General features: G+C 43.9%; 1 long non-coding RNA gene across 1 annotated transcript; it reads left to right on the forward strand.

The window, feature by feature from the left end:
- Positions 1 to 1,406: 1,406 nt before the first annotated feature.
- On the forward strand, positions 1,407 to 25,639 carry LOC132251391 (uncharacterized). The gene is made up of 2 exons (XR_009463382.1): positions 1,407 to 6,310; positions 19,363 to 25,639. It is a non-coding gene; the product is annotated as an uncharacterized LOC132251391 (long non-coding RNA).

The raw sequence follows: 25,639 nt of genomic DNA on the forward strand, positions 1-25,639 counted from the left end.
TACCACCTGCAGAATTTGCCAGGGCTGGTCCTGGCCTGCACTGCCTGTGGTAACTGTTCAGGCCAACATCTTGAAACAACTTGGCTGGCTGTCACCTGTGATGTTCAGTAGGGGGGACAGGGAGCTATGTGGGCCTGATCCAGCCAGTGGACCAGTCCCACCTCTCATTCAGTTCGTGGAGGATTTGGCACCCATGGTGTAAAAGGTTCATAGGGTTTAAAGCAGGGGCAGGCAATATACAGCCCGCAGGCCAGATCTGGCCTGCCAGGCAATTCCATGGAGCCCATGGGGGCCCTCTGTAAACTATCTATAAACTTTGGCTCTCGCTGCTCTTTTGCAAGTTGGTGTTTCCAGGCAGAAAGTGCTGCTCTGGCTGCTAAGCAATTGCTCTGCCCCCCCCCCCCCCCCCTCCCTGCCTGGCCTGGCCTGGCCTGACCCATGCCATGCCATGCCATGCCATCCCATCCCATCCCATCCCATCCTCAAGCTAGGGGGCACTAGAGGTAAGAAGCCTCTGCCTGGAAGAACTTGTGCCTGGCTACCCTGAGCCTGTTTCCAGTCCTCCTTGCCTTTGAGAGTGGGAATTCAGGTAAGGGCCCCACTGGGCTGGGGGCCAGGGACTCCTGTTGGGGGAAAGGGGGCAGGAGCCATGCCATATGAGGCAGGCTGGGCTGACCCCATATGCTGCAGGAGTGCACAAGCTGCATGCTATGGGGTGGGTGGGGCTGGCCCCGCACCCTGCCAGCATGTGCAACCGGGAACTTCAGTGAGGGCACTAATGGGCTAGTTGGGGCTGACCTTGAAAGCTGTCACCACCTGTGGCCGGGTCTAGGGTGGGAGTGCAGGTAGAGGCAAACTACGGGGCCAGGTAGGGCTCACCCTACTCACCACCACATGCAGCTCCAGGGACTCGCACACTCTGAGGACTTCCCCTGACATACCCCGCCCACACACATGCACACCCACCCCCAACACATACCCACACCCTCCCACAGCCCCCACCACACACTCCCATCCCCCCACCATAACTCCACACACATCCACACCCTCCCACAGACTCTACCCACCACCATACCCCCAAACACAACTACACCCTCCCACCCCCCCCACCCCAACCACATACCCCACACCTACAACCTGCCACACATCTCCAATGCCCCACCATATATACCCCCCCACTCCCCAACCACAACCCCCACATACACCCCTTTACCCACCCCAATATACAAGAGTAAGACTGTATTTTGAGCTACTATGCAACTGCCTCTAGATAAACTACACAAACATAAATCAGGACAAAAACAATTTTTTCAAAAAAGTTAAAGTAAGTTCAAGTAGATGTTTTTTAATTTTTTTAATACATGATTTGTGTTTTTTTTCCAGTTTCATGGTGGGTTCCCCCCCTCCCCCCCCCCCCCCCCCCCCAAGGAATACTTCCAGGGCAAGAGGAGGTATTTCCAGTGGAAATGGTCAGGGGTTGTGGCCAGGACTTCCAGTGCCAAGATGGCAACCAGGGAGCAGGGCACCTGTGAAGGGGTGGGGCTACCCTTGCAGTACTCCATAGCTCACTAAAACTCATTAAGCAGCCCTCCAGACTAAATAATTTCCCACCCCGGCTTAATTGCAGTGTTGGTGGGAAAAGAATTAAATCATGTCTTATACTTCTCACAATTTGAAGATTTCTTCAAGTACTCAAAAGCTGACATTCAAAAACTGAATAGTCAACGTGAATTCATATACTTATTTAAATGCAAGTTTATTATATTTTTTTGGTGTATAGTTTTTTGGGGAATATTTTAAAGCTCCCTCCTATAAAACGACTTACTTTTGTCCCCAAACTAGTTACTGCAGCCTTTTCCTGAGAATTTGAGAAATAAGTAGTAGAGAAGAACCCACTCTTCATAAAAGCTTTTGCCCTTTAAAATATATTTCATTTCTTCAACCCTGAACATTTGAATGCAAAGTTTCCCGGTTTCTGAACCTCATGTCAGTACATATATTTTGGGCTGGATGCTATTCCATTTACTAGGTGTCAAAATGAAATTCTGTTCTGTTCTGTTCTGCTCAAGTCCCTAAAACAATGCTAATACAAATGGTGTGTGGGTCCTTCTCCTTGATGTTCTTTATAGTCTTAAGGCTAAGAGTAAGACACCCTAAAAAGTAAGTATTGTAATAGTGTTGGGGTGATGTAGCTGTTTTGTTTCAGGAAATATGGGAGAAGCAATGATTTTTGTGGGTGGTATCTTTTATTCAAGCAGTGCATTGTTTGAGTTAGTTTCAGACAAACTCTGCATTCAAAAGGTTGTTTAAAACTATCCCAACCATGCAGTAGATCCAATAAAAGATATCACTGCATGGAAAGATATGTTGATAGTTTTCAGAGACTTGACCTGGGTGGAATAGGATCATACTTAGACACTTACATGTTGACTATTCAGTTTTTACATGCCTCCATGCTATTTAGACATGAGATAGGTGGAATATATTCTTCCCTTTGCCATTTGATTTGGCCAAGGTAATAGGTGTTAAAAATGATGGAGTTTGTCTTCCCTTTTTATTAAATTATTTGAACTTCTTAAGCCTGCCTTCATTGAATATATGTGCTTAACACAGTCAATGTATTTTAACTTTCCTCTGCTGGGTAATGAGAACCTTGGATTATAAAAATAAAACAGAGCTTGAACCAGGCTCTCAAACTTTGATAGTAATTATTCCTCTTTTCAGTGCTTTCAATTGCACTAAGTACCTCTTTCTTATGTCTAATGCTGTCTCTATTCTATACCTTCTTCCTTCCCCTCTTAAGTGCTTCAATATTCCCTTTCTCTTTTCCTCTTTTAATTTCTATCAGTTTCCTTTCTGATGTCAGCTACTCCTCCTTCCCATGGCTTGGACTAAAATCAAGCAAATCTAGAAAACCAAAGCAATGCTGTCTACTCTCAAGTACATCCATACCTATATATAGCTTACCAGTGTAGCTTACTGTTGAGTGTGTGCACGCACACACACATGTGCCCATGCACATACACTCACATCGTATTTACTCAAATATAAGATTAGGTCCCTCCCCCCCATCAGCATGGAGAAAAAATGCTTCTCTTCTTACATTTGCATACAAGGAAAACTCATTAAATACATTGTCTATCATTAAACTGCTGCAAAAGTAGCATGTGCTCAGTAATAGAAACCAATTATGGAGTAAATTAAATGCAGCCAAACTGAACATGACTATAAAACACATGGCCCATATTGGGCAAACTTACTGATGGCAGCCTCTTTTTTTTTTTTTGGTGTCTGGCCCTTAAAAAAACTGAGCAGATATTCCCTCTACAGGGAACTGGCATCAGGCCTTGGAGATACAGCAATACCAGGACAGCTCTGGGAGGGGCAGGGGAGAGGGTGAAGAGAGAAAGGGAGAAAGAGGAAAAAGAGAGGAGGGGGGTGGAAGCTAGGTCACGTGGGTACTGTTGACACTGGATTTGAACCTAGCACCTGTACTTTTGTTCCAGGCGGGCACAACCCTCAGACTGACCACAACACCTGCCAGTTGATAATAGGCAAATTTATTGATACAGAGTAAGAACAGAAAAGCAGCAATACAAACAATTCTTTATCTACCAATCCTAGGGCTGTCAAAGTACGTCTGGCTAGGATGCAGGCTCCACTCAGGCTCTTTCTCTTAGGTGTCAGCAGTCTGGAGGTGAGATGCCAAGGCCCACAGGCTCCCTCCAGTAGGGTGCATGAGATGGGATGCTGGTATGCCCTCAGTCCATGGTGACCTCAGGGACCCTTCCCAGGGGATGGGGATGGGAAGAGAAGGAGGGATGGGACAAAGGGAGAGGTGGCAGGGACAGACAGGACAAAGGGAGAGACGGGCAAGACAAAGGGAGGGACCCTCTGTTACTCTCAGGTTTCTGCTTTGGTATTCTCCTTTCCCTTGATGACTCCTGATGTCTCTTTATGTGTGGCTATCTCCAGTTGGTTCTCCCTCTGTGGTCACACATCCACGTTGTCTCTGCTAGAGCTCAGCCCAATGTACTATATGGTAAATCGTGAGCCTTTTGGCTCTGGACTAATATAATGCATAACTTGTACTTTCTCTAAGTAGGTGCCAAAGTGCTGCTTAAATGTGCATTTCTGAAATGCCTGTGCTAAAACTTGCAGCAATTTCAAAAAATGTTAAATGCATCAATTCTGGATGAATAGATTACTACAGGCAAATTTATTTCAAAATGTTCAGTGCAGGATCTAACAGTAAGAGAGAAGACAGGGTTTCAGGGGAACAACTGCTGTGGCAGTGGGAGGAGTACAGATTCAAGGCAAACCTCCAATAACTAGATTTATGTGCCTGGAAAATTATAGCAAATGTATAATTTCTCCATATATAGAATCTAATTATTGGGGAATTGTTTTATGTTCAGGGTCATCTTATATTTGGGTAAGTATGGGGTGTTGTATGTATGCAATGGTAACTCACAAACTACCTGTCAAAGCAGCCTCTTAAGATTAAAAAAATGCTTGGGGAAAATTGTTTTCTGTGATCAGGAAGTATTTTCTTCTGTGATCATTATGCACCATACCAAAGTAGTAAAGCATGCATACATGCAAGCATGCCACCATGAAGGCATTTTTAATGACTATGTAAGGAAAAAATATATGAAACTATTTAATATGGCTTTAAAGTAGTTCATTCATTACTGTACTACTTGTCAGACCTAAGGCAATTTGGAGTGTCTTAGTTGTCCATTTCTAGATTTATGTATTCCTGAATTTCTTTTAAAGTTAACTTCCTCTGATTTTTCTGCATTTAAAATATGTGGCATTAAAAGAACAGCCCTGAAATGTTTATTACCTTAAAACTATGGTACATGTTCTTGACTCCATTTTAGAGTATTGGGAATATATCATACAATTCCATAAAGTATTTTGTATTGATTTCTTAAAACATTTTCCCCATTTTTCTATTACAGCACAATCATTTATCTCACATTCAACCTTTTTTTTAAAGGTTCAATCCAAAATAGTTTGGAATCATGTGAATCATTTCTGTAAGAAATCAGTTTTGTGCTGAATATAAATACACTTTGAACGGCAGCAGTCTAAATCACTTGATTCATTTTAGTATCAAACTTTATCTTGTTTGTTTTGTCTTCTCTTGCTGTGTTGCTCTTTATCTTGATACTTAAAATTCCAATCAGTTCTCCAGCCCTTCCAGGAAACTCCAGTTCTATGCACATTTTAGCATTTGTATATACCAAGGGTTTTACGGACTTTTTTCTTCAGTATGTTTTTTTTCTTTATTTCACCTTTTCAGCAGCCTCAGTGGCAAAAGCAACTTCATAAATTGCCTTGGAATCCGAACTTCTCCCCTATCAAGTATTCTTTCTCCATCAGTTTTCCAGAAACAAATGTTACTTTGTTCATTCTTTACACCATGTTTGTGTGCATTGACATCCATTACATTGAGCCTAAGTATATATCTGGAAATCTATTACCTTCTAATAATATTATCTTTATAATGTTACATAGTAGTTATTAAGTATATTAAAAAAGAGGAATACAATATGTTTTATATCTAAATGGTGCTAGAGTTTCAGAAGGGAGCATTTAATCAACTTCATAATTGGTTTCCTAGCAATTTCTAAAAATCAGAGCAATATAGCTTGTATCAAATTTAAGAACCCAAAATTCTCCAGCCACATTTGAAAATCATTACCAATATAACCAGGTTCCTGTCCTGAGTCTGGTATTGTTTAACATCTTTGTAACCTCCCATGATGTTCACTTAAGCGCTTCGCCTTTTGCCATTCGGATGCAGCTGTCTCCTTTTGAGTTGACAGCTGCCTTCCAGTAAGATACCTTGAAAGGTTCTCAGGGATTCTTGCCTGCTGCATCTTGTTGTTACAGATTATTGCTGGGAGGACATTCTTGAATCCTGCCCCTCCTGATTCCCTCTTTTGGCTTCCTTACCTGGATCTCCATCTCGGATCTCTGCCTCCCCTACACCCTGCCTTGCGCCAACCAAAGATGAAGATAATCCTTAACTGAGGCTAAAATAAAGTCTACCAGCCACAGCTGGGCCTTAGTTGGTATCTATTCACAGTCCTGGTTTGGATGGTGTACCATCCTTATTCAAGCCTTGAGTCAGTCTGATTCATCCTTATGTTCGTCCTGGAGTGCCTTACTCCCAGGCACTCTCCCTTTCCCTGATGGCTACTTAGAGCTTCAGCCTCCTTTCTTCTTTTTCTCTTCACAGACTCACCTGTGTACCAGTTTCTACCAGCATTATCCGGGATCCACGGCCTCAAGAAAGGTAAGTATCCTGGCTCCTCTGAGTCAGCTTTAGCTGGGCATCCCTCCTCTTGGGGTTGCCACCACTCACCCCTGCCAGGACAGTTGTTTGTTCCCAGCCACTTCAGGCCCTCTGGAGGACTCACTTCCGGTCCTCCTCAAGTGTCGGCCAGTGGGGTTTTTATTCCTCTTTCATTAGAAAATCAGCCTCAGCATGCAGCTATAAAGCGTGCCTATGCCGGTGCAGATGAATGTGCCGGATCTCCCACAGTGTGCCATGGCTGCTGCTATTCCATTCCCTCCAGCATTGTCACAGCTTGCCTTCCAGCAGCAGCATCTGCTGCGCCTTTGATCCTTGGTGGTGTCCTGTGGCCCCCTGTGTCCCTCTCCGCTCTCGTGTCGGAGGTAGGTTTCAGTCCTTGGTGGCGTCCCCACCACAATATTCATCAGAGATTTGGATGATTGGATCTTCTCTTAGTCAATTTGTTGATGATACCAAGTTGCGTGGAGTTGCAGACACTCTGGAGCGTAGGCGTCAAATTCATGATTCATAGATTCATAGATGTAGGGTCGGAAGGGACCTTGTAGATCTTCTAGTCCAACCCCCTGCCCTGGGCAGGAGAGAAAACTGGGCTCAAATGACCCCAGCCAGGTAAACATCGAGCCTCCTCTTAGACCCCCAGGGTAGGAGCCATCACCACTTCCCTTGGAAGTTGGTTCCAAATCCTAGCCAGCCTGACTGTGAAGTAGTGCCTTCTAATGTCTAGTCTAAACGTACTCTCTAAAAACTTATGGCTATTATTCCTTGTTACTTCAGGAGGCACTGGGGGGAACAAGGTCTCTCTCAAACCCCGGTGGTCCCACCTAGTAAGTTTATAGATGGCCATCAGGTCCCCCCTCAGCCTTTTCTTGCAAAGGCTGAACAGGTTAAGGTCCCATAGCCTCTTCTCATAGTGTCTGCCCTGCTGTCCCCGGATCATGCGAGTGGCCCTCCTTTGGACCCTCTCAGTGCTGTCCACATCCCTCCTGAAGTGCGGCACCCAGAACTGGGCACAGTACTCCAGCTGCGGCCTGACCAGTGTCGCATAAAAGGGGAGGATCACCTCCTTGGCTCTGCTTGTGATGCATCTGTGGATGCAGGACAAGGTACGGTTAGCCCTACTGACCATGTTCTTGCGTTGTCGGCCCATGTTCATCTTGGAGTCAATAACGACCTGGATAGACTGGAAAAATGGTCCACAATCAGGCAGATTAAATTTAACACTGCTAAGTTCAAAGTCCTGCACTTGGGACAAAATAATTGAATGTACAAATATAGATTAGGGAATGACAGGCTAGGCCTCAGTACTGAAGAGAAGGACCTGGCAATTACAGTGGACCATAAGGTAAAAATGAGAAGTTTTCTCTTGTTGAAAAGGTCAACAGCAGACTTAGTTTTATTAGTAGGAATATCTTTTACAAATCAAGAGAAGTGATTCTTCTGTTGTATTCAGCACTGGTAAAGGCCTCATCTTGAGTACTGTGTCCAGTTTTGGGCCCCACCCTTCAGTAAGGCTGAGATATTGGAAAGAGTCCAGCAAAGAGCAACAACAGTGATTAAAAGCATGGTAAGTATGACTTATGAGTAGGGATCCTGGTTTTCCATTTCCCACAGAAAAACAGAGAAAACCAGGGATTTCCCCTTTTTATGAGAGAGAATGTGGATTTCTCCTTTTCGCAGAAAAAACCACGGATTCCCTGGTTTTGCAAACCGTGCTGCAGGCTGGTTGAGCTCCAGCCTGCAAGAGCTGTTTGCAAACAGGGTGGGAAACCCCAGTTCTGCCCGGAGGGAAAGGGGGAAGGGCAGGGCCTGAGGCTCTCAATCAGCCACAGCTCCACTCAGCTCAGCTTCACTCCTTGCTCCTGGAGCCTGAGGTAAGTGGGACTTGTAGGGGTCTGGGGACCCCTCTGGCAGGGCTGCGGGGTTGCTGGGGGGAGCCAGCAGGGCACCGGCAGGGCTAGGGGGAGCCAGCAGCCGGCCCACCCCCACCTGAGCAGGCAGCAGCAGTGGAGGAGTCGGCTTCATGCTGCTTCTGCTGCAGCTGCCTGCTGTTGAAGGCATGGAGCTGCAGACTTGGACCCCTGGCCCCATAGCCCTGGTGGCTGGGGGTCCCCTCCATCAGGGCCAGGCAGGAGGAGCTGTGGGTGGGGGCAAGAGGCACAAGTGGGGTGGGGGGCTGTTTTGGGGGCAGTGAGGGGCACCATCGGGGGGGGGGTGCTGCAGGGAGCTTTTAATTTTAATAACAGATTTTGGGGGTTTCATCAGAGAATTTGTGATTTTTTTGTCAGAGAAAACTGGGATCCTTGCTTATGAGAAAAGGCCAAAAAAAGTTATTTAGTTAGTGTGGAGAAGAGAAGACTCAGAGGGGATTTGATACCAGTCTTCAAGTATCTGAAGGGTGATTAAAAAGAGGATGAAGATGAGCTTTTCTCTGTGACTATATGGGGCAAGGCAAAGAGCCCTGGCCTTAAGCAGCAGCAGCGAAAATTTAGGTTGTAGATCAGGAAAAACTATCGGATGATGGAGATGATCAGGAAAAACTATCGGATGATGGAGATGATCAGGCACTGGAATGGGCTGCCTAGACAAACTATGGACTATCCATCTCTTGGAATTTTCAAGGGCAGATTGGACAGACACGTGGCTGGGATGGTTTAGTTAGAGATGCTCCTGCCTTGAGCAGGGTACTGGACTAGATGGACCTCATGAGGTCCCTTCCAGTTCTACTTTCCTATGATTCCATGTAAGGCTGCTAAATTGTCCCCAGTTGCACATCTTTCTAGACACTCTGCCATAACCAGAGTGCCATTAACACCCATGGAATGAAGAGTGTTGAAAGAATCAGATAGAGTATAGTGAGCCACAGAGTCAGTTGACTTCCTCATTGCTGCCTGAATAGAAATGCCGCTACTACCACTGTGTGGAAATTGGTTTTAAACTTTGGGTGAACCATGAATCGAAGTGTAGTGTGACTGTACCACTGCACCTCCTTGGATCCACCCCGGTATTTCCAATTCAGCTTTGCAGTTTGAGTGTACTGAGCATGCCTACATCTGTATGGGAATGCCTTTGTGAACAACAAGTTACTGTGAAGGTAAGTAACCATTTTATATTGAGCTTCACCTGTCATCTGTTTGATTGCATGAATGTTCAAGCTGTTTATAAATGCTTGGAAGTTAATCAGCTTCCTTACATAGTTGAAATGTTGCTGGTTTTCTCTACCAACTGTTACCATTAATCCTATGTGGTCCCGGGCCTGCCTGCCCCACATGCACTGCCTGGGGCACTGGAAGGAGCGAATGGGTGGGGTCTCCATGGAGACTGACCTGGAACCCTTATGGGCAGGGAGCACTTGGCCAGGTGGGTGGGCAGGGAGTGGTGTCCAGGAGCAGGACAGGCAGGTGGGGCCAGGACTGGGATTGCGGTGGGGCGGGTGGGGGACAGTGCGGGACTAAGGCCTGGGGCAGAGCCATAATCCGCTCCCTATCCTAGGCCAATCTCCATGGAGACCCTACCTGCTCTGTGCAGTGTCCCCAGCAGTGGGTGTAGGGCGGATGGTCTGGGGTGCCTGGGCAGTGGGGCTAGGGTCAGTGGCAGAGACACTGACAGCAGCAGCCAGGCAGAGTGAACTGCCATCACAGGGGCAGCTGAGTAGTTAAGTCTGGCCACCACATTACCCCCACCCCACTGTGCACCTGGAGGCAGCAGGACCAGCTGCATGTGCCATGGCCCAGGCTGTCCCACACACCTGGGCCAGGCAGGGCTGAGGGACCCACTGTGGGCTGGATAGAATCCCTTGGCTGGTGAGATCCAGCCTGAAGGCTGTATTTTACCCACCCTGACCTGGACTCTGTTAGATATTTGTTTCTTTATTCCTTTCTCACACCTTTTTACTGAGCTAACTTCATTTTGAAGAGAGGGCTTTATTTCATGGTAACTGAGTAAATGAACCTTTTCACTGTACCCCTCCCAGTCACTATCCTTTGTCATGCTGGTTCTTGGTGTTGGTGTCTATAGCACTTTAGATCTTACCATTTGCACAAATGGTGGTTTTCCTTTGCTGTTATTCCTTCTCTGTCAAAAATTTACCATGCATTATCTGGTTATTATCAGTTGATAAAGAAGGCTGTTGCCTACAAAAGCTTATGCCTCTGAACCAGTTAGTCTCTGCGTTCTGCATGTGTTATCAATAAAGGTTTCCTATTAATTGATCATTCTAGTAACATCAATCTATCCCTATAAGTCTGATTTCCAATCTTCGTATCATATCCACCAGGGCTCAGCTTTAACATAAAAACACTTCACTCATTACTTTATATCAGTTGTGCTCAAGGTGTATAGCCTATGGAGCTGTGTTATCCAGCCCCAGGGCTCCTCAAGGATCCAGAAATGTGGATGTAGGAGAGCAGTGGCAGCATTAATTGCAGTGCCCAGAGCTGCAGCAATTAACACTGCCATTGCTCCCCTACTGCTAAATTTCCAAATCTGTAGGGAGCCCTGATGGCCAGATGACATGGTCCCACATGATGGACTGTGCTGGCAAATGGGGTCAGACTGGCTGGATCCAGCACATAGAAAACTGTGCCGACATTGCATGGGATCTGGCCCTCAGACCAACCTCAAGTCACTCGTTGATCCATGGGGCCAGATAGGTTGAGCACCATTGCTTTGTATCATCAAAAATGATTATCCCAGCCTGTCTACACATTATCACATTTAATGAAAAACATTTGTTTTCTAATTTATAATGATCGTTTTGAGGAAGAGTGAAGAAAACCATAGAGACTTGTTTGGGGGATAAAACAGAATTCCATTTTTTCAGGCTTCTTTGCATCAGCTTCCTGGCATCTGACTGGCAAAAGGTTTTTTTCCTGTTCTGGTCTCTCGCAATGAGCAGCTTAATAGTCTAGTAAGGGAAAAAGTAAAATAAAGTTAAGTACAGCATTCCAAGTGGAATAGACTATTCTCAAAGAACAATGTTAAAATTAATTTCTAATGGTTTTATATTAACATTTTCAAAAAAACCAAAATAGATACCCTTCCTACTTTAAAAAACCCCCTACAGATATAATGTTACTTATTTACATTGTAGGAGCACACAAAAGCCCCGATCAGGTTCAAAGCCATACTGTTATAGGCTTTATACAAACACAAAGGAGGAAATATGGTTCCTGCTGTGCACAATCGCATTACCTATTGTGTTACCTATATTGGTACTGCTACAAAAAAAATCAAACTTTAATTCATACAAAATAAATACTTGTGCTCAATTTTAAATCATTGACTTGATGCAAGAATTAAATTACTGAGTGAAATTCATTGGCTTCTTATCCAGGCTGGACTTGATAATCACAGTTTCCCTTCTGCGTTAAAAAATATCAGTCTGATTTCTTTTTCATGTAGGGGGTCCAATCCTGCAAATTTCTAAGGGCCCTCCATTCAGCCAGTTATACTCTGACCCTTGGAATGTCAGTCCATGAGGCTGTGTTTATGTGACACAGGAGAAAAGCTGAGAGAGCACTGAATAAGCTAGCTGGTACTGTGGGACTCCGTGTAAACGTAATTAAATCCTGCTTCTCAGCATGGGTGGAGTTCTGCACTGTACCTTTCTCAGTATTGAGCTAGTTTATTTAGAGATATCTCTGGTATCTCTGCATTGTGCCATGTAGATGTATTCTGGGAAACATATTACTGGTTTGGTTAGGGGTAGGGGCAAACTGACCAGAAAGCCCTAAAATGTGTGATACAACTGGTAAAAAAGCCATTCCATCTGCCACTTCCAAACTGGCTTTATTGGTTTTCCCAACACCATCCTGGTGCACCAGCATAACTTTGTACATCCAACTTTATTTTCAGAGCCATAGTAACACTATGTGACTTGTGAATTTTCTGAATTATGTTGCATTAGAATCCTTGCTAGAGAAGTTTATGCCAAGTTGGGATAGAAAAGGGAATTACCGGTTCTACTTATCATACCTGAATGCCATTTTAAGTCAGTTCAGCTTGGCAAATGAGAAGAAATCTGGGAAAGAATGTCTCTCTTACCTATCAGATGTCAATTAAAACTGGTTCCATTAAGGACTCATTTATCTTAAAGATTTTATAATTGTAAAAATAATAATCTTGTAGGAATAGATTTGTGACAGTTTTGCAAGTGGTGTTCTTGCTGCGTGGTTGGTATATTGCTTGCTACATTCAGTATTTATTAGATTTTCTGTCATGCAGAAATTTAAAGCATATACAACCCACTTTTCAAAGAGCACCACTCTGCTTTCTCCAGGAAACTCAGCAGTCCAAAACTCCTGGCTCAGATCTACTTTTTTACTTTAATTTTTTGTAGATGGTTTTATGATCCTTCACAGGCAGTGAGCTATATGAATGTTTGTTTCTTTTTCTAGGATTTAATAGTGGTTTAATTCTGCTTTCAATCTTTGCTCCATAATGACTCAGCGGATATGTCCTCACGACTGCACATGTGCAGGGATGTGTGTTTCCTGTAGGACAAATAGCAGTGGCAAATGTTTGTGCTGCTGCTATTTGTGCTGGGCATGACCCTGCACATGAATTCCAGCGTGCGGCAAAGGGACCCGGGTGGGGTAGGGGAGGCTGGGGCAGCAACTGTGCTGGCCACAGCAGCCTTACCTGGAGTTCGGGGGATTTCCTAAGGGCAGCAGTGGTGCTGAGCTCTCCGCTCAAAGCCTGGCCAACAGCTAGAACTTGCCTCTGGCTGGCCAGGTTCTCTTTCTGGCAGTGCACGCCAGAGTTCATGCACTGCACCACTTTGTTCAGCAGTGGTTTTTTTTCAGCAGCAGGATGTCTCGGTGTCAACCCCCTCTCACTATGCTACAAATTAGCAAGGCAGTGAACAGGTGCATGTGCACTAGGGCTGTGTGAAATGCCTGTGTTTCATATTGATTTCGGATTCGGTGTTTTGACAGGACAGTGATTTGTTTCAGCATTTTGAATCGCTATTTTATTTCATTTTGGCCAAAATTGTTTCGAGTTTTGATGCTGTTTCGGCCATAGGCTATAATGGGGAATAACTAAAATGCCATAACTGTATCATTTCTTGCCTGATTCTGATTAAAAGTGCAGGCATGGTAGCCCCTGTGGAGGCCATGAAGCCTGCCAAGTTTCAAGGACATAGGTGCAGGGGTTTCTGGCATACTGCACCTTAGGCTGCTGACAAGCAAAACTCATGGCATGTGTGTTGAGGCAGAGGAGGATGAAAACAGCAGGGATGGTAGCCCCTGCTGAGGCCATGAAGCCTGTCATGTTTCAAGGAGATAGGTACAGTAGTTTCTGGGGAACTGCTCCTCAAGGTGCTGACAAGCAAAACTTGTGTCACGTGGGTGGAGTGGGTTGAAAACAGCAAGGATTGTAACCACTGCTGAGGCCATGAAGCCTTCCAAGCTTCAAGGAGATAGGTGTAGGGGTTTCTGGGAAACTGTACTTTGTCACAGAGTAGGGACCCTAGAGATGGCTGTGATACCCCTAGGGCCCTGTAACCATGCCAGCTTCACCCTACAGGCACTTTTTCTCACCTGCGACCACATCTTGTTGGAAAAGATAATAGATAAGGAGGCTGCCTTCGAGCTTCAGCTCAGTCACAGTTCTAACAGACCCCTCTAAACCCTGTAGGTTCTTGGACCCCTTGCTGGTGCCCACTCTAAGTAGGTGCCTCAAGGGAACACCCTAAGCCTTATGGGCTAGATGTATAACTCCAACCATCCTTTACCATGCCCCATGCCTCACAGATAGTATATTGATATCATCCCTGTAATGAGGTCTCAGTCTCGCTCTATCTTATGTTCTTACTGGACTCTGTATGCCCCTGTTGCTGGTTCTGGGGCCTCTACATGACACAGTAGTGTGCCCCAATGAGATCTCTTCCTTCCCTACAGCCTCAGTGTGGTCCACCATTTTAAATAACAACAGGTAATTAAGTAGCACTAGCATTTCTGGCAGCCAAACTGTCACAGAGCCTTTCTTTCTTTTCCTGCAGGAGCTTCTTTTCCAGCAGCTGCCAGAGAACTCTTTCTGGCAGCCCCAGCCCTGGGGCTTAGATGTGCCCAGGGCCCTGCCTCCTTCAGGTCAGCTGACCAGGGACAGGTACTAGGGATGTAGGTTGTAGCCGTGTTGATCTAAGGACATGGCAGACAAGGTTTTCATTAGGGCTGGAAGGGACCTCGGAAGATCATCAAGTCCAGCCCCCTGCCCCAAGGTTCTTTGGGTCAATCTGATATCTTTTAGTAGACAAACTGAATAGTTGGAGAAATATATCTTAGCAAGTTTTGGGTTGAAAAACCCTTTGTCAGGTTGAAGAAGCACCTGTAGTTGGTGTGTGTGTGTGTTCCTGGGTGGAAGGAATAGTAAAAAAGCCAGAGGCTGGCATGCAATGCAGGCAAGAAAGCCAGTCAGTGAAAATGGAAATGGAGGTGTCGGGATGAGAGAGACAGGCTAGGGTAGGGGGGAGGGGGATGTAGCAGGTGAAAATGGAGAGGTACCTGGGGAGTCAGATTATAGGTTGTAGCGTGTCAGAATTCCAATGTCTATATTGAGTCCATTAGTTTCTGTACCTGGCAGGTTGATGAAGTGCAGTTCATAGGCTTGTTTGGCTGGTTTTATCTTGGCAGTGCAGGCAGGTAGCATATGTAGGATCATCTGCCACCTCAAAATGATCCCAGACCACACTACCCCCTTGCTTCTGGGGTGCAGGTGGGGCTTCTCAGCAGGCAGAGGCACAACAGGAGGAGCTGAGCCAGCTGCCCCCACAGCGTCCTTCGCAGTCTCTTCTGGGGAAGTGCGGACCTGGCTCTGGGGGAACTTTGAGGGGTGTAGAGCACAAACTCTGCTTCCCCCTGCTGCCCCAGAATTTCTTGTGATATCAAGCTGAGGTCCCCTACTTCAAGATTGAGCTCCTCTAAGACTGGAAGTGGGAGGCTCATGCTGGGACCTGCAATTGGGCCAGAGAAGACTGTGGTGCTAGTGCTGCTTGTTGTCATACGGCTGATGCTGGGGTTTATTATCACAGCTGGTGTCAGAGGGAGTGCAGCTGCAGGCACTGCTGTGACCTTGCTTTCAGTACCAGCAGAAGCCTCATGGCTGGTTGAAAAGAGGCTTGGGTGACAAGGAACTGACACCTCTCCCTTTGCCCCCTCTCGCTTCCCTCCCAGACTTGGCAGCACCGGCCTTTCCAGCATGCTTCATGTTTTCCTGTGCTAGAAAAGATGTCTGACTGTGTGTAGTGTGTGTGTGTGTGTGTGTGTGTGTGTGTGTAGTGTGTGTACATGTAGATGTCTGTGTGTGCAATCTAGCTAATCTATGCTGTGCTTTCCTGAACAGTGCCCAGCAATCACACTGTCAGGCAAAACACAGATTTCCTTTTCTTCAGGTAAAAAAAAAAGAAGATTTTCAAAGGAATGGATATAAGAAAAAAAAAAAATGATATAGGGATAACAATACTAGTATTGAAGTTAGACTAGTATAGCTAAGCTGTCAGTATAAACCGTATCGTATCCAATCCTTTGCAAGTATAAGACACACTCCTTAGCTAGACAGTAGCAGCTAGGAAGCAGTCAGAGTCCGTGCCTTTCAGATACTGCTCTCTGGCAAGAGACAGGCTGACAAAGGCTGACAGCTTAGGCACTCACAGGCTTATATGCTATTCTAAAACTTTTTAGGTCCCTCCTCCATTGCACTGGGATTGGAAGGGACCTCAGGAATAGTTGGCAGACACTACTCAGCTGTCGGCCTGTTCTCCCCTCTTCCCCCCCCCCCCTCGCCTTACTTTCTCTTTCCTTGCCAGCCCAGCTTCAAAACACCTTCGAAACGCCAAAACATCTTTGAAATGTTTCAACTTGTTTCATTTTGTTTCAAATGTTTCGACGTGTCTCCCGTTTCCTTTCAGATTTGAAGTTTTGAGCATCACAACACTTGAAACACTGCTGAAATGAAATAGTGATCAAAATTTTGCACAGCCCTAATGTGCACTGCATGAGGTTTGTAGTGCCTCAAACAGCTTTGAGGCACTGCAAACCCCACGTGCATGCTTGTGGGGACATGCCCAATTTGACTAGCAAACAAAAAATAAAACACCTTGGTATCTTAAGGAACATAATTTTGGAGGAGATCTCTTGGGCCACTGAGTCCACTTTGTTTATCCAAACAGTCCTTTGGGTAAACCATCCAATGCCACCCCTCACATACAACAATCATACAGTACATTATGAAAACAACACCAAGAACACTCAGGTAAAAAGCTTAAGTTTGGTCTGGTCAAGTCCTGTATTTGTCAGGGAGTTGTCTTTCATGATCCTTTTCACATTTTGTTGAACAGTTTTCTTAATTGTTAAGAAAAACAAAAAGGCCCTGGCCTCACCTTCAGGTCAGTCAGAACCCCTGGTTTCGGGCGTCCTTCTTGGTGGGCACTCTGGCCCTTTGACTGTTCTGGTCCTGGCCCCAGCATTGACCAGTCAAGGTTACTCTGGTTAGGTTAGAAGTGCTAGGCCTCACTTTTCCCTATGAGTCCGCCTTCTTGGGCCCCTTCACAGACTGCCACCACTCTGTGGGCCTTGGTCCTGTGTTTTTCTGTCAGGGTGTGTTCCCTAGCCTTTCCCCTCCACTGGGTCACCAGCAAGGCAGCTGGGGCTAAGGCTTTCTAGTGCCCCATACTTGCCTTTCACTGAGGAGGCACAGGTGTGGCACTTCCTGGAGACTGCCCTGCCACAGGCAGCCCCACCTCACCATCCAGTCCCAACAGGGTGTAGTTTTAGGTCATTCCTCAGGACTAGTCTTCAAACCTTCCTGGTCTCTCACAAAGCCCCTGTGCACATAGGTCCTCTCTGGGCTTGTCCTGAGCCCTCTTCTCAGCAGGCCACAGGATTCAGCCCCCTTCTCAAGGCACTGGACCTCAGGAACCTCCTCCATCCCCATAGGTCCTACGCTTAACCTCCAGATGTTTTGGGAGCAGCAGTACTCTGGCTGGGTGATGTTATTCCTCTGGCTCCCTGTAGTTACTGCTGGCCTAGCTCCTCAGGGCCTGCTCTTATACTGAGGCGGCTCAGCCCTGCTCCAGTCAGGTGGCCTCCAGGCTGTCATGTGACTGCCTGATTGGGTCTGCTCCCACCTGCAGGCTGCCTCACAGTCTGCTCAAGCCCTTAAAGTGGCAGGCACCCAAAGGTGCACTGCCACACTCGTAATTATAACGGTTAAACAATTAATTGGTATGGCAGCCCCAGGGCAGACAGGAGGGAGGGAGGACTGATGAAGGGGAGGGGAAGGGGGGACTAGTACCTAATAAGTTCTGTGGACCCTGGTGCCTGGAGCTTGAGCTGTTTGTGGGAGGCTGCACCCTCCCTCCCACTTGCCCTGCTGCCTTCCAGTTTCTGCTGGGGCACCGTGCAGCATGCTTTCCCCCACTTTCATGTTGCACCCTGCCCTATGCTAAACAACTAATGAACTAACTGGTTACTACTGAGCTTATTAGTTAAACAATTTATTATTTTTTAACCTTTTACATACCTATTGTAAACCTTTTGCGGTCTTATAATTTCCTCTTTCTACAAGGGCATTGAAATATTTTGATATAGCTATTTTAATTCTTTTAAATGTGCTTTATATTTTTAAAAATCCAAAACAAAACACTCCACTGCACATAGTTTTCTGCCTGGTGAGAATCTGGGAGACTAAGCATGTGAAAGAGGTTAGTTACGCTGTTTAATGCACTGCTGGAAGGCACTCAGTGTGGTGAAGAGCACAGTAGAAATACTCTATATAAACTAGAGTAGAATTTGTAATATTTTAATGTGCGACTGACACTGAGTGGCTACCCTAGGAATGAGAAGTTGACTGTTGCCTACAGACTAAATAAATAAATAAATACATGCAGAATAGCTCCTTAATGTTTGACTGCAAAGGAAACTGCTGCTAGTGTCTCACTGCTGCATAGTGTTGATAGCTTTGCCTGCAAATATTGAAGGACTATATTTGAATGATACTTAACCTAAATCTACTCTCACACCAAAAGGACTATTCATATGTAATTTGCAAAGCTTCAGTGAACAGAATTCACAACAGAAATGGGCTGCATGGCAAAAGTGCTTCTGAAGGAAAAAATAGTGCTTAAAGCAGTGAGCTCCTTTGCTGTCCATGCTACCTTGTGGAAAACCAAAATCTAATCGTTAGAGTGTTTACTTTGCATCTAATCTCCATGAGCCAGTAGAAAGTTGAAAGCCAATGGCAGCATCTTCAGCTTCTGGGGGAGAGGAGGAGAATGTGAGCTTTGACAGTAACTCTTACCATTGTTTACGCTTTAAAGATGATGGGTACTTGGAAAGGAATCCCAGTCAGTCCTTCTGGTAACTACAACGTGGTGACTGGGGATAGCAGAGGAATAAGGCTGGAATTTTGTTAACTGCATCTAACAATGATGATTCATCATTGACTGACACTACTCAAATTCGCTATAATCCGTGCCAGAAAATTTATTTATTTTAAATAATTTGCCAAGATAATCTAGATAATAAACATGAATGACATGAAGCAGTATGATAAATACTATATGAACTTCATTTTTTTCCCACATTTACTGGAAGATAAATATTTTAGTAAACTTTCTTTCTGCATCCCCGGGTGTTGTTTCCATCATCCTGAGAAACCACAAAGTATAACTAGTTGTAGCATCAGCTGTGATTACTTGAGTAAAAAAAATTATGATCATAAGTGAAATAGTATGAAGAGACTTTCAAGAGCATAATTCTCCTGATTACAGCCTGTCATTTTTGTTCACAGTCACTAATAGATTTGTGATTCAACCCCAGGAGCCACGCTCTGTGTCAGAGACAGTATTTTCCAGTTGTGTTTTGTTTGTTCTCTCTGAGTAAGCATGGAGTGAATATAGTGTGTTACAACAGAGATTTCAGAACCCTTTCAGTTTTTCACTCCAAAATAGGGCTTGGCTGAATAAACCTTTAAACAAACTTTGCATCATAATCATCAGCAACATCATCTTATTTTGTTTGTATTTTGTACAGGGCACCTGAAAGAAGGAAAATACCACACGCTAGAAATGAAGACTGCATTATGTCCTTTGCCACAGCTGCCTTCATCTTGTCTGTAGGAAGTTCAGAGCTTCTCTAGCTGTTAGCTGGAGAGAAATGCTAGAATAGCAGCATTTTTGGTCAACATGTACTGCCTGAAAGATCAATTACTCCCAAGGGGAAGTGTAGCTGACACTCCTTACCTATAACAAAATGCTGAAGCTGTAGTGCACTTTGGACTGCCAAAGTGACTCTGGAGCATTGAAAAATTATGCTGTGTGGCAAAAACAAAGGATCTTTCCCTGAAGAAGAACTGTTTGGATTCATTTAATCAGCTGCTGATATGAGAGACACTCCTATACAGCAGGTGGTAGGTTGTACCTAAGTGATATGCTGTGCTTGACAGGTCCGTGAGTCTGCTGGAGGCTGAATATTTGACATGTTGGTTGCATTTGAACATAAAACTGGCTGCAGTTTCTATTGCTTCACTTAAGCAAAGGTTTAAGAAAAAAACTACAGTTACAAATTGCAAGTAAATGGTTTTGCTGAATGCATTGCTGTAATATAAAATATAATTACTTTTTTTTAGTTTCAGAGGTGGCTATCAGATCAGGACCCTTTGTGCTGTATTTTCCAACTATATACCACGATACAGTCCCTGCCTCAAAGAGGTTACTAGGTAAATTAAGACAAGTACAAAACGTTGACATAGAATGGGGTGGGGAAGAGAATGACAGGAACAGTGATAAGAGGTTGTTGGCTTATTATTCAATTTACAGGTTAGCGGTAGGTTGTTTAAAATAGAGACATTAATTATGTCCATAGCCTCAGAAAACCACCTGTCTATCCATTATCAGCTCACAACTTACCATAGATAGCATGGAAGAAATGGGTCTTCAGGAAAGATTTTGAAATCAATTAATACAAAACAGGAAGATGTATGAAACCAAATTAAATAGTAAGTTATCTTGATTTGATCCCTACCTTTCTTAGAGTCTGAGTTCTGTTGTTGTTCACAAATTTCTCTCACATTTTTTTTGTCAATGTTGAATGCTCTTAATTGAATTCTGGCTTTTGCTTTCCTGCAATGTTAATACAACTGTACAATGATCAGAAAAGTAAAAAAGACAAAAAAATCATAACTGTTGCTAAGACCAAGGAGCCAGACATTTCCCAACCAATTATTGAAACAGTTACACAGATTGCAATGTGTTTCAACTGTTTATTACAACTTAAGGTAAATTTATTTGAAAGCTATATTGGCAGATGCAAATAAAAATATACATCATTGGTCTTGGGCTTATTATATAGTTGGATCAACAAACAGCCTTGTTTCACATGTGGTAGGAAATGGAAATGTCTAAGTACTGGCCAAAGGAAGATCTTTGTAACCTTTGTTGCTGAAATATTTATTCATTGTAAATGTGGAAGCAATCAGTTCGGCCCAAATCCTGGTTCGCTTAGGAATCTAGGTGCCTGTACATGAGTGCGGAGGCTGCTCTGAGGCACTGTAATTACTGACACGATTAATCAAGTCTTCTGGAGCATGGTAATTACCACACTCCAGCAGCCTCCCACTTCTTCTCGTGTACCAGCATCCCTGTGCTTCAAAATGGTGGAGGCACTTGAACTAAAGCTTGTCAAATGAGCTTTAGTTCAAGTACTTGCACCACTATTTTGAATTGTGGAAATGCTGATACATGAGATGCTGTGGTATTTTAATTAGAACAGCTTTCAGAGCCACTCTCATTAAAGTGTCTCCCACCCCTCCACCCCCAGAGCATGTGTAGAAGTGCCCTAAATGCTTCTTACACATTTAAATGTAGAAACTGAAGGTGCACTTTGTGCAATTTACATAGGTTTTAGATCCCTTTTCCATGTGCACAACTAGACTTGTCCTTCTGAGCATGCTTAGAAGGAATTGCTATCAGCCATTTGTGGTGATTCTTTTCTTCCTGGGAAGACACAGATCTTTGTAAATCCCCAAGTTCCAGGTGCCTCTCAACATGTAAATGTGGAAAGAAGGCAAGTCAGGGAGTGAGTGGCAACATGATTCAGTGAGATGGGCACCATTCCAGAAAGGAGGAGGCTGGATTCTGGCCTCTACTCCTCTACTGCACAAAAATTTTCCTAACAATTTTTTCTGCACTTTACATATAGCAGTGTTTAGTAAACAGTTTTAGGGGAATAAATCAGAAATGTTTTCATTCTCTCTCTCTCTCAATTTGATAATATTTTTATTTGTTTGTTACTCTTTGTATTAACATTCGGGTCTTATTTTTATACACACAAATTCAATTTGGCAGAGTCTTATATATGTAACTTCACAAACTCAATAGGATTACTCCCACATATAAATTTAAACATGTGGATTGATCGATAAAAAATATTTGTGTATCATCTGGGTTTTTGCAGGGCTTTCAGCTGTAATGTGTTCAAAGGGAAAATCTACAGTAGCTGGCAATTCTAATTCAGTATCAGCAAAAAATAATTTGGATGTGAGCAACATTGGACTAAAGTGGTTAGTGAGATGAAATTTCTAATTTGCCATTTCAGGATTGTTAACTCTGAACAGCCAAATCATAATTATTTATGATTATTATTTTAATGTATTGTTTTAGTGTATATGAATAATATTTATTATTGATAGCAAGGAAACCTAGATGATTGTTCTATTTCAAAGCAAATAATAGATTTAAAACCTGTCTCCCATTTTGAAAGTGTGTTTGTGAGAGGTTTTCTATACTTCCATGAGGAATATTGGGAGGGTTAGCAGTATCTTTCAGTGTCTTTGTTGTAACTCTTGCTTATATAGAGCGGCAGTTACACAAAAATGGCATTTTCTAAAAAAAAAAATGCAACTTTAGTGCAAGTATTTGTTATAATAGACAGGATCTGTAATATTAATTGGCATGGCTAGTGCTGTGAATAAGTCAGCAGGGACATTTAGTATGGATAGAACTGAGATAGATTTTTTTCTGCTTCCTATAGCATAATGTGGAACACACAAAACTACTTAAGTAGGTATTGCAAACAATTGCCATTATGAACTGATCCTGTAAGTGAGAGCTCCCACTGGAATTGCATGGTCTCTCTGTTGCTTTAGTCTTTGCATCATTCTTTAACAATTAAGAACACAAAGTATTTTAACGGTAAATATATTTAAATGAATATAGTAAATATACGAGATTTAGTAGGAAGGATTTTTGATTCTCCTGTTTCCATAATTAATCTTCTTTACTTTAACCCTCTGCACTTTATAATGTATGTCAGGATTAGTATAATAACCTAATTTATGTGACCAATATATGCACACTGTACCTCACCTCAGAAGAGCTCAGGCGGATTCATTTCAGGCACCTTAGACAGATCCATGGATTGACTTTTATATCACACAAACTGAAGTAGCAGGTTATGTAACAATAATAAGATACTTTCGTGACAGACAGCATATGAATATATAAGGCAGATAATATGTAGTATTCACTAGAGAGAAAAATCAAAGAAAGCCTTCAACTGAGGTAGGTGAAATCCAAACATGGGGCATAAATGCACTAGTTCTGTCTTAATTTTTAGTGTTTAGATAAAAGAAAGTGTTCTTTAGAACAAGTGATGTCTTATAAGTTAGGGGAAAAAGCAAGGTAGATTTGTACCTTATGAACTAAACCAGAGATGCTATGCATAGCATCTCTGGTTTAGTTAGTCTATACGGTGCAAATCTACTTTGTCTTCTTCCTGATTTCAGACTAGCACAGTAACCACTTATCTCTGCTTATATATTTTGGGCCATTTTTGTTCTAATTGTTCAGACTAACTTGTTTGGCAGACCAGACAAAGACAATGCACCTTTTCTTCTTACTGCATCTGGCTGATAACTTGAAAGAGGTCAAGTTTGGTATAGAACTTGGAGCCCTGTGAGCATGTCTGTCCTCATACACCTGCATTACAGACCTTTCAGATGGGAGGAAATGCCCAAAATGTTAAACTCCTTTATACCTCATGGCTGTCATGCCCACTGCCTTTGTGTAGTGGTCATTGTCATTAGTGAACAATAAAGCTAAATAGAAAAAATGTAGAATCAGAGCTTCTAGTTTTCACTAAAATAGAAAAGTCAAGCACATTTTTCAATGCAAAAGTCAACCATATACCTAAATTGTCATCTTCCTGTAAAGTATTTTACAAGGATAGCAGCACAAACTATGATGTTAGGATTGTCTCTTTAGGGTACAGTACCTTAATATTGAGGAATTTCAATCCCAGGAGAGAGATCCTTCTTCAGCTGGCTGTACAAAATATGTCATATTGCTTCAGAAAACACATAGTATCATAGTATCAACTACCAACTTGTTGCTTTTTTTATATCTTGCATTCATCATGGATGGTCTGGAATGGCATTATATGTCCCAAAAGGCATTCTGGCACGTCATACCCAAATGATATCACTGGATAAAAGGCTATTATCTTAGCCAGTCCTGATCAAAGTGGGCATGTCAATTCCAACTGTAAGTGGCTTCTAGGAAACTTGTGGAATTTTTGGGAAGGAAATTGGGATCCATTCCTTTTAGAACCACTTAGAATCTTTTCCATCTGGTTAATGATTTGGAATCGTATTTCAAAAAGCACTAGTAATAACTACCAAGTTTTCTGTGTTAAAGTACTGGCCCCACCAAAGAAATCTACACCTTGGGAATTTTCATCCACAATTTATTCCTGAATGCTACCTGACATTACTTAATATTATCTGATACCACCAACTTCTATAATGAATTTATACAACCCCTGCTTAGTGCTTTTAATTGGTTCTGGAAAAACTGAGCGCTAAGTGAAACAGCATTAGGATTTAATGTAAATAAATATAATTGGTTCCACACAACGTGCTGCCCTGCCCTGGGCCCGACCACTGCCAGATTGCTGCAGGCTCAGGACAGTATCCATGCCTTGCAGGTGAGTGCATGACTGGAATGGCACGGGCTGCAGCCCAGGAGCAGGAGAGGCTCCACAGGCTCTGCCCTGCTATGGGCTGGGGCAGGGGACAATGTGCACATGTCCTACCACCCCGGGCCCCGCGCTCCTGCTGCCCCGTCAGTCCAGGCCACGTTCACACCCCCTGCCCACCTGTCCTTTTTTGCTGCCACCGCCACTCTTCCCCACCTGCCCACCAGCTGTGGGCTCCTGCCACCCCGCCCTCCCTGGGCCCTGCCAGCCCTGGCCCTAGGCACCAGCCCGGGCTCCATGTTCATGTGTCCCTCTCCCCCCACTTCTCACTGCCGCTGCTCCTCCCCACTGATTCCAGCACCACGTGCAGGAGCAAACCCCACTCTCCTGCTGCCCTGACCTGGGCCCCTGCTGGCTGTCACTCACCTCTTCATTCTCTGCCGCCGCCATCGCTGCTTTTCCCCAGCCCCACGCTGAGCATTTTAATGAAACTGCACACTAAGTGAAACCAGGTACATACTTTAGACGAGCACTATAACGAAACTACAGTAAGTGAAACTGCGTTAAGCGGGGGTTGCCTGGATATGCCAAGAATGAGCAAGATCAAATTACACAAGAGAATGGAAACAAACTGAGCTGCCCATGTTCCAGTTATGGAACTTGGCAGACCATTAAGACTGTATAGACTGTAGTGTAGAGAAGACAGAATACCCAGCCATGGCAAATTTCATAGGAATATCACAGTTGCTTTCCAAAAGCAAAGCCACTAAATGAGGTAAAAGCTTTCAGTCATGCAGCAAAAATGATGGTTTCTAAGAGATGGCAGATACCAAGTGTAGACACAACCACAGCATACTATCATTTATTGAGTGCTTTACATCACCTTCAGCCTAATAAGGCTAGATAATACCCATAATGAGTTCAGCAACCATTTCTAAACAATTGTTAGAAGCTGCCTGCTTTGATTTCTGAATGCAAGTGGGCAGCAGCATCCCCCAAATCTGTTGATTTCAGCTAGTCAGTGTATCACATAATGTTTCAATTATACACCAACCAAGCTTATGTTCTAGAATTACATAGCTTCAGATTTGCCATCACTTCTAAGTTTACCCAGAGAGGTTTGACAGAAAAGGTTTGCCCTTGATCTATGTTCTGTTTTCAGATATGAAGAAAATGTTCAGTGTTAATTCAAATATCTGCTTGTATTCAGAGAAGAAATCTTACCCCTGTGGACTAGCTGTGACCCAGCTAACTCATCAGCATTCATTTTTGCAAAGGCCACTCATGCACAATGACTAAGGAGTTTTGATTATATGCACAATAAATTTTGATTATA

The sequence above is a fragment of the Alligator mississippiensis genome, chromosome 1 (genome assembly GCF_030867095.1).
Source record: "Alligator mississippiensis isolate rAllMis1 chromosome 1, rAllMis1, whole genome shotgun sequence".
NCBI classification, from domain to species: domain Eukaryota; kingdom Metazoa; phylum Chordata; order Crocodylia; family Alligatoridae; genus Alligator; species Alligator mississippiensis.